Source organism: Lathamus discolor, chromosome 3 (genome assembly GCF_037157495.1).
Source record: "Lathamus discolor isolate bLatDis1 chromosome 3, bLatDis1.hap1, whole genome shotgun sequence".
NCBI lineage: Eukaryota > Metazoa > Chordata > Aves > Psittaciformes > Psittacidae > Lathamus > Lathamus discolor.
In genome coordinates this window covers 129,817,005-129,825,400 of record NC_088886.1, presented here as the reverse complement: position 1 = coordinate 129,825,400, position 8,396 = coordinate 129,817,005, and the positions used below count along the sequence as shown (strand labels likewise).

Genomic DNA, 8,396 nt, shown 5'->3' with positions numbered 1-8,396 from the left:
GATAATATAATGGACAGTTATAGATCACCTTGCATCTCAGAAGATCCCAGATTGCATAGGGATCACTATCTTTGCCACTGAAAAAATGTTGGCACCTATGCAGCAAACAACAGTGAACAATGTATCCCCATGGGGTATTGTAGTGAAGGTGAGTCACCTTCCACAGAGCAGGGGAGTTTTCAGGAGACAGACTCCAGTTCAGAATTTATGCCAAACCCAGGGGTTAACACTGAAGTGTCAGATCTGGCTACCCTATGGCTGAGGAATGAAAACCAGCAGCTGTCTGAATTCCAAGGATGGTGCTGGGAATAGCTGCAATGAAACAAAGTCCCACCAACTTTGATCTTGGATCTCATGCACGGGATTAAAACTGAGTAACTGAGTTTGGGCCTCAGGCACAGGCATTTGGGGAAGCAGCAGGGGGAATTTCCTATGTTTTCATGGGAATTTTCTGAGCATATGACGATAAAGTGAAGATAACTCTCTTTTATCATTGTGATCCATTTATTTTAAATGTGAGTGCTTCGAGTCCCCTGCAGGATCACAGTGAGGCCATCAGCAGACTTGCGGTGCTCCCTGCATGTTGCTACTTTGGATTGAAGAGGTGACGCTTTGGCCTCAATCAACCTTGTAAATAAGAATGGAGCAAGAAAAGATTTGTTTGTGCATATCCAAACACTTTCCTCATTCCTTCTGCTTTCTCCCAAGTTTGGTGTGATCAGTTCATATACCTGCCACTTTCCTGGGATATGAGCAGCTGCCAGAACCCCCTCTGGCTGTTGTCAGTCTGGCTCAAGACAACTTTGCAGGAGTGGCTCCAATAGAAGAGAGTGCTGTCCATACAGATACAGCATTCAATCTCCACCATTGTCAGAGCAAAGAATTGTATTTCCCCCACCCCTGCCCTCTGGGTAAGAAAAGGCAAACATGTCATAAAGGTACCATAATAAGTCTGCTGGAGATGTCTTTGCAGCCCCTTTCTCCACCCCAAATTGGAATGTGCCTAAGCTCCTTCTGGTCTACTTATTTCTTTTTTCTGGCAGCCCTTGGGGAAGGCACCTAATACCTTTTTGCAAAGATTATTTATGGACTCAGAATGCCAGGAACGTGTCTTTGACAATTAGTCTGTACAATGTGTCCTGAGCCCTCCTGTCTGGCACCTAATGATGTCAGTCCACAATGCTCAGATTTCTTTGGCTTTTCGCTGTAAGCCGGATGTACATGATCCTGGGTTGCTTCCATGTAAGCAGAGTACTGTAATGACCAATGAGATACACTCATATGGCTTACATGGTAGCATCCCGGTAGTGCACAGTTCCTGGTGATTCCTGCTTAGGTTCTAGGAAAATGTCTAGTGGAAAGAGAAAGATCATTGCTAGCCCTGGAGTAATACCTGCACAGCACCCTAAGATGCTACAGGCTTGTCCCACAGAGGGTGAACTTGATTGATCTATAGTGTACCATCCCCTACCTAGCACCACTCCCTTCTGTGAGGCCTGTATTAAATAGATGCATCTATGGGTCCAAGTGGGAGCTCTGCCTGTGTACCCAGCACTAAGGTTAAAGAGCATGTTTGTATCAGAGAGGCAGCTGTAGACACACTTTGTATCAAAAAACCCTAAACCCCTTCTTTCGGATGAAAACTACTGGCTTAGTTAGTATTTCTGCCTTTTCAGGATCAAGATCACAGCATAAAATCTTCTGAGGGAAGCTTGGTGGGTTTGCCTCTTACCTAAAAGAAAGAGGGAAAGGTGTGGGGAGTGAAGGCGATAAGAGTTTCACAGTGTTCAATTAAATTGAACATTGTTTGTATGTGCAGGTTGGAAAAGCACCGAACAAGGGGATTAAAAGGGCTTGGTGATAATAAACGAGGATTTGAGTCTCTGCATCTACTTGAGTCTGTGCCATGAAATGCCACAGAAAGGTTGCATTTTCACACCTTTATAGTGTTTCCCGTCCCCTGTGAATCTGGAATACTTTATAAATGAGGTAGACCTTGGTCTCAATGTAACAGCTTGAAATTAAATTCCTTACTCCCAGTCAAGACTTTTGAGACAAAATGGAAAACAGTGTATCCAGCTGAAACCATAGGGCAGGAACTGATCTGAGGAAGAATTTGGTCTGGCTGCAAATATTAACATCTATTATTCAGTCAATACTAGATGACTCTTAATGACTGTAATTGCATAAACCCTCCAGTTTTACATTTAAATCCAAGTGCAGTATCTCCAGCACAGATCCTGCAGCCTATCCTCTGTCATTTCCATGTGTAGGCTGTACCATAAAGCCTTCTGTGACGGGGGGGTTAACCATGAACAGCAAACTCTAGAGGTGCAAAGAATCTTGGTGAAATATTGGGGATTTGACAGAAATTTGGTGTGGAGAAGATATGCACTGACATAGCAAAATACTCAGTGAGTTCATTGAGGCTGGGATTCCCTCCAGGTACCCCCGGATGTTTTGCTGGCCATCTCAGCCCCTCTTCACAGCCTCACCTACAGCTGCTCCTGAACCTCTGCACCCATTGGTTTGTCTTCACAGAAGATTCTGAAGCATCATGGAAGACCAGCATTTCCTGAATGCTAGCAGAAACGATGGGACTTGCTGATACAAGACAAGATGCCTGAGCATGCAAAAGGACTTTACTGTAAACAGTCTCTTAAAATTCATTTTAAAAGGAGAAAGGGATGAAGGGAGGAAAACCAAAATACTCAGAGATGCTGACTTGCCATCTATAGTCATCCTCCCTCGCTGGTAATTAATCTTCTCCCCCTTTGAGCCCAACAGACCAGCTACATACATTCCTCATTCTCTTTATTGCTGGAAAGAAATTTGATTTTTGGCATGCCTTTTGTAGGATTCAAAATACCTTTGTGCTGTGGTGAGTGTGAAGGAAGGGAGTTTCACTCCTCAGCAGATATGCTAAAAGCATAGCATGTCTTATGGGCTGGGCTCTCCACCCCACCCAGGTTGCAGAGAACCATTTGTGGCTGCCTGATCCCACAGCTCTGGCCTACGCTGGACTTACAGGCTGGAGACACTGGGTCTGTGTATATTGCTGCCTGTTGCTGGAGATCAATATGCTCTTGCAGGTTGGAAGTCCCTTCTGAGTCATCAAAAAAATCAGTATGTAGGAATCAGGAGGAAGGGGATTTCAGATTAAATAGTAACTTCCCATTACTGTCTGCATGCAGCCAACTGAGTAAATCTGGGGTCTTGTATTACAAAACATAAACAAATCACATTAGTAAGTACAATTGCAAGCAAACCATGTACAATGTAGAATTCCCCGAAGGCAATCTAAGCCTGGTAAAGAAGGCGTTGACTAAACCCTGTGAAAAGGTTCTTAATGGTACTGACAAGTCCTTTTCCACCATAGCTGTGATTCAAGAGGCCTTCAACAAGGCAATGTGAATGGGAATCTGGCCCTCCTTACTGCTGGGGTTAAACCACAGTCTTGCAAATGATGTAGCATTTCCTTATATTTGTAATGACAATTAAATGGATAAAGAACATCTACCTGGTGATAGAACTTGTATCTAGCCCAGTTCTGAAGGAGTTACAATAAAAGACTGATCATTTCACACAAACCAGCTGTCATGTAATGTGGCTGAATCACAGTGATGAAAAGCCATGAAAGAAGGAGACAATTTACTACCTATGAACAGAGTTTTGTGAACACCACGGTGCTTGAACCATTCTCACATGTTGTCAGTGCTGGATTTTGCCTGTACATAGGTGTCTCCCTGCTCTGTGCTCTCAACCTGTAGTAAGATCTCAACATCCATGTTTAGTACATTGAGCTCATGGATGTTTGTGTTCCCCCTTTGCCTGGCAGCAAAAATTTCACAAGAATTTTCCTTTAGCATGACTTAGAGGTCATTATCTCATGTGACACTCAAAAATGTAATCATTCCTGGTTAGAGTTAACTCTGACTATGAGAAGAAGCAGGGAGTTGGTAGGTGAGGACTCTGAGCTTGCACCTCTGTGGGTTGCTGTGCAGCACACGCAAAGCTGCACCTTGTGATTAGCTTTACCAGATCCCTTAAACACAGTCTGTGACCTCTTGGCATCCAATGGGTCACAGGCTGCAGTCAGTCATGCTGTGGCCCCTATACTTCACTGGCAGATTGGCAAGAGTGCTGGGCAGGTAGCAAGCTGCAGCACACCAGGATTTCTGTGCTTGCCCTCTCTGCCTCACCTGTAACATTTTAATTTCTTGCAGCCACAAGCAAAGAGGTGGTTTATGGACCAGGAGCTTTGTCCAATGGGGTTGGATGCCATCCAGTGTTTGGAGCCATCTTGCCCATGTGGGGTACCCTGATATGAAGCCATAAGCTCTGATTCGAGTACGTATTCACATCAAGAGAGGGCAGCCTGTATTTTTGAAGCAGAGGGTTATCAGGATGAGTGCCATTCCTCATTGTGCATGAAGCTGGTGCCTGTGTGAATACACAGCCACAAATCACTGCAGAGCCAAACAGTTAGGGGCAGAGAAACTAGGGGAGGATTTTGTTACAGTTACCAAATGTAAGCCAGGAAGCACATTGCTCACAGAACTTTGCTTGAAAGATTTGGACCAAGAGATCAGCTGGATAAAAATGTCATTTCTTACAGATGTTGTACTCACAGTTACAAGCAGAAGTGCTGTAACATCCAGACCTTATCACAGTGAAAAAACACAAGCAATCTTTTAAGAAATGGATGAATAAAAACTGTGTATTTAAGCACGAGGCTATAGGGCTCACTGTAACTGTCAGATTAAAGTGGTGATTTTTTTGTCACTTTTGCAGCAGCTTTTTAAGGAAGGATCCTGGCCCCCAACAGAACTGCTTACCTGTTGAAGTGTGACATCATGCTATCAATTTTTAACCTGACAATCCTGATCCTGCTCTGTCTTGCCTGGGCTGCATGCTGCAACAGGAGCTAGAAAACAGGGAACTGGGTGCCCCCCAAAAAACCTTGGGATGTTGATGTACAGAATGGTGGGTGGTGTTATTTAGATGTCTTTGTAAACAAACAAATATAGCTGATTAAAGCTGGATGGCCACAAAGATTTCTGCCTCCCTCTGCACACCCCACCCTTTTCTTTGCAGTTATGGGGATTTCAGGTTACTCCAAAGGCCAGGTTGGAAATGGGTGTCTCAGGGGCTGCTCCATATGTGGTTCACCTCCTGCTGGTGGAGACATAGCAAATCTGGAGGAAGACTGCATTGCTGTAGCATATTTTCGTTATTTGGTGGGATGTTTCAGCCCAGCCATCAGCATATGCGATTCCTAGTACCCTGCAGCTCTGACTGATAGCCTAGAGAACTTGATTGCTTATTTAACATAGAGGGAGTAGCACACAAACGTGCTCCTACTTCACTGATCAATACAGCTTACCTTATATATTTCAGGCCCACAAGCCACACAACGAAACTTGAAGAGCAGTTTCTTGGAGTCTGTGCAGCCATCTAGCGTTACTGTGTATATAGCATGCTGGTTACCTGCTGAGACCTCAGACAGCTTCAGTGCTTTTTTCCTACACGTCCCAGCTGGATGTTTAAGTTACAGGAGATTTTGTTATATGTGCCAATCCACTGATCTCGATGGTCTCTGAAATTTCTGACTACCTAAGGATTGTGGTTGCGGATGGAGAAGAGGATGCTTCTATGGTATTTCTTTTAGCCATAGCAAGTACAGGGTGTTACTATCAGGAAGAGCACCCAGGGTGTCTGTGGCCGCTATTGCTGCATTTTAGCAAGCATTGAATCCTAAGGAAAAAAAAAAAAAAAGGAAAAAAGTAAAAAGGGAAAAAGAAAAACTAAATTTAAATTCGAAGAGCAATGAACAAATTCAGGGATGCCGCTGCTATCTGCCAGTTTTGGAGACTTTCTCATTTGCTCAGGAATAGGAAAGCCTTGTACCTACATTGTGAAGGAGTAAGACAAGGGCAAAATAGCTTGAATCTGAATGCCTCACTTTTCACATCTGGAGAAAACCATCTTATTTCAAAGTCCCAGCTTCCTCTTCGGTCATTCAGCAGACAGGTCAATTAGTACAAGGAACTACTTTTACAGTTTGTAGTAAATTAGTTAGACAACCTGTGCAGGCAAGGAGCATGCTGAAACGACACGCATTCTTGTATTGCATACCAGAGTGACAAGTAAATCTCAAAGGTGACAATCCAGGGTTACTGCGACTTAGCAGCAGCCTCTTGGCCAACCTGAGAACAGAACCGTCTTTGTTTACAATCTGCATTTTTCTAACTCTTATCTGCTCTCTTGCACTGTAATTTCCCCCAGCCCGCTCTGTGCACTAGGTTCATCTTTCTCTGCTCCTTGCATTACACTGTGTAAGTGTCCAGGTGTGTTATGAGGGACTTTAATCTTCTGAAACAAAAGGTGATGAACTGGTGACTTTCTGCACTGCAGCAACAAGTCACTGACTACTCAGATAAAAGAAATTGCTTCTAGAGAGTTGTATATTTCAACGTCTTTGCTTGAGCTAAACAGCAAGTGGAGATTTATACCATGGAGACACATCATTTTCTGGATCCTGCTGCACTTATGGATGGTGCTACCAGCTCTGGCTTTTTAACATCCTTTGCTGATGGAAATAGCCTTATTCCCAACCCCTAAGAATCTACCCCATGAACAATTTACATAAACACTGCCTTATTCCCCTTGTTACCTCAGACATTAATATCAAATATAGAAGCCTCAGTCTCTAGAGCAGCCGGAGAGGAGCAGTGATGAGCAGCAATTACTCATTCCACAGTAATCGCTGGATCTGGATGAGGATGTTTGTCAGCATCACCTTACTCACATGTGCTAAGCCAGGATAAGAGCAAGACCGGACATGAATCTTGCACACTCCCCTTCTAAGTTTCTGTCTGTCTGCGGGACATTAAAACCAGTCCATGGTATGTGTCCAATAGGCTCTAGACACAGTTGACTGATCCGGTAGCATTTACCTGGAATACTTTTTTTTTAAAGTCATGTTTTACAAAATCTTTCACTTCATCAGTTTTTGTGGATATTGGATATTTCAGTGTCACCGAAGATGTAGCTTTAATTACTATTCTGTCATTTATTTCTGATGACTTTTACCAATAAACAGGGAAAATAATATTCCAGCCCTCAATTATGACTAGTTGAACACAGAAACACCCAGCACACAAAGGCAAATACTCCCCTAGAGGCTAACAGAACCACTCTCCTGTTGTGGTGCTTAGTAGAATCTTGGGACTAGTGGCTGGGGTGGTGGGAAGGAGGGTGAGGGCTGTTACACAATGACACTCTCCCTGCAAAACTGAATGGCATTCATGATGCTGAGCAGCCCACAGGGAATCACAACTGCACTACCCGCCAGCAAATCCCTTCCTGCCCCAAACAGCTTTCAGACAAGGTGTTGGGCAGAGCAGGAAATGGCTGAAACACAATTGCCTGATTTAAGTGATAATCTGGGGTAAGGTGGTTTATGTCTCACAATTCTAAAAATGGCTTTAAGTACATTACAAAATAATCCATATGGATACTGAAGTGAAATGGAACATTTGTATTCTATTATGTATTTTATGTAGAGGCTTATTTTCTTTGGATAGGAGATATAAATTGTGCTGCTTAGAATTTCTGGGCAGAACAGGTTTTATGGTGGTTTGTGAAAGAAGCAGAGGTGTTAACATTTATAACCCAGCCAAAATCTTCGCAGTTTCATTTTCCTGAGTGCTCCTGAAGTTCCAGCTACATCTTCATCCCTGCTTTCTGCTTGCAGTTGCTGTTAGGAGACACTTAAGCCACCATCATATTCCAGCTTGGACGCATTTCAGTTGTCATCTAGGTGATTATTCTGCTTTAGTTTGGAAAGCACTTTAGGTCTCACGGAATGAAACGTGCCTCAGAAAATAAAGGTTTTCTTTGTTTATTTACCGTGATGTCTTGAGAATAGTTGCAAGTGAGACAGAAGGCTGGAAAAGCCTGCATTCAATTGCACAATGCCAGTAAAATAACCTTATTAGGGGTTTAAGAACATTCCCTCACATCCATGCAGAACCATCCCGAGCTAGCCTCCAAACTGTACCCTGCAAAGCAGAATCACTTTTCCACAAAACACATTACAACATCCAGAATCAGCCTTTAAGGCTCTGGGAATGAGAAGAATGCCATCCACCTCAGTTATTACTAGACTTGTTTGTTCTTCTGCTTCTTCTTTCCTCCCCCTCTCTCCCTTTCCAGGTTTCTATTTAGAAGCAGGAGGAGCTCTGGTCCCCTTGTTCGCAGAGTAAGTTTCAAATAGTGATCCATTTTGACACGCGCCAGTAAATTAGTAGCACAGCATTATATTTTTTATGGATTTGAGGTGATAAGCCCAAAGCTATTTTGACAGCTTGTGTTATTTAGGTGACGCTAAA

At 43.4% G+C, this 8,396-nt stretch overlaps 1 long non-coding RNA gene across 1 annotated transcript in view; it reads right to left on the bottom strand.

The window, feature by feature from the left end:
- Nucleotides 1-527: 527 nt before the first annotated feature.
- Nucleotides 528-8,396, bottom strand: part of LOC136010472 (uncharacterized) — an 8,567-nt gene continuing 698 nt past the window's right edge. Inside the window, exons 2-3 of the long non-coding RNA XR_010610890.1 lie at nt 5,387-5,757; nt 528-627 (exon numbers count right to left, since the gene is read on the bottom strand). This is a non-coding gene — a long non-coding RNA (uncharacterized LOC136010472). The remainder of the gene's footprint in view (nt 628-5,386; nt 5,758-8,396) is intronic.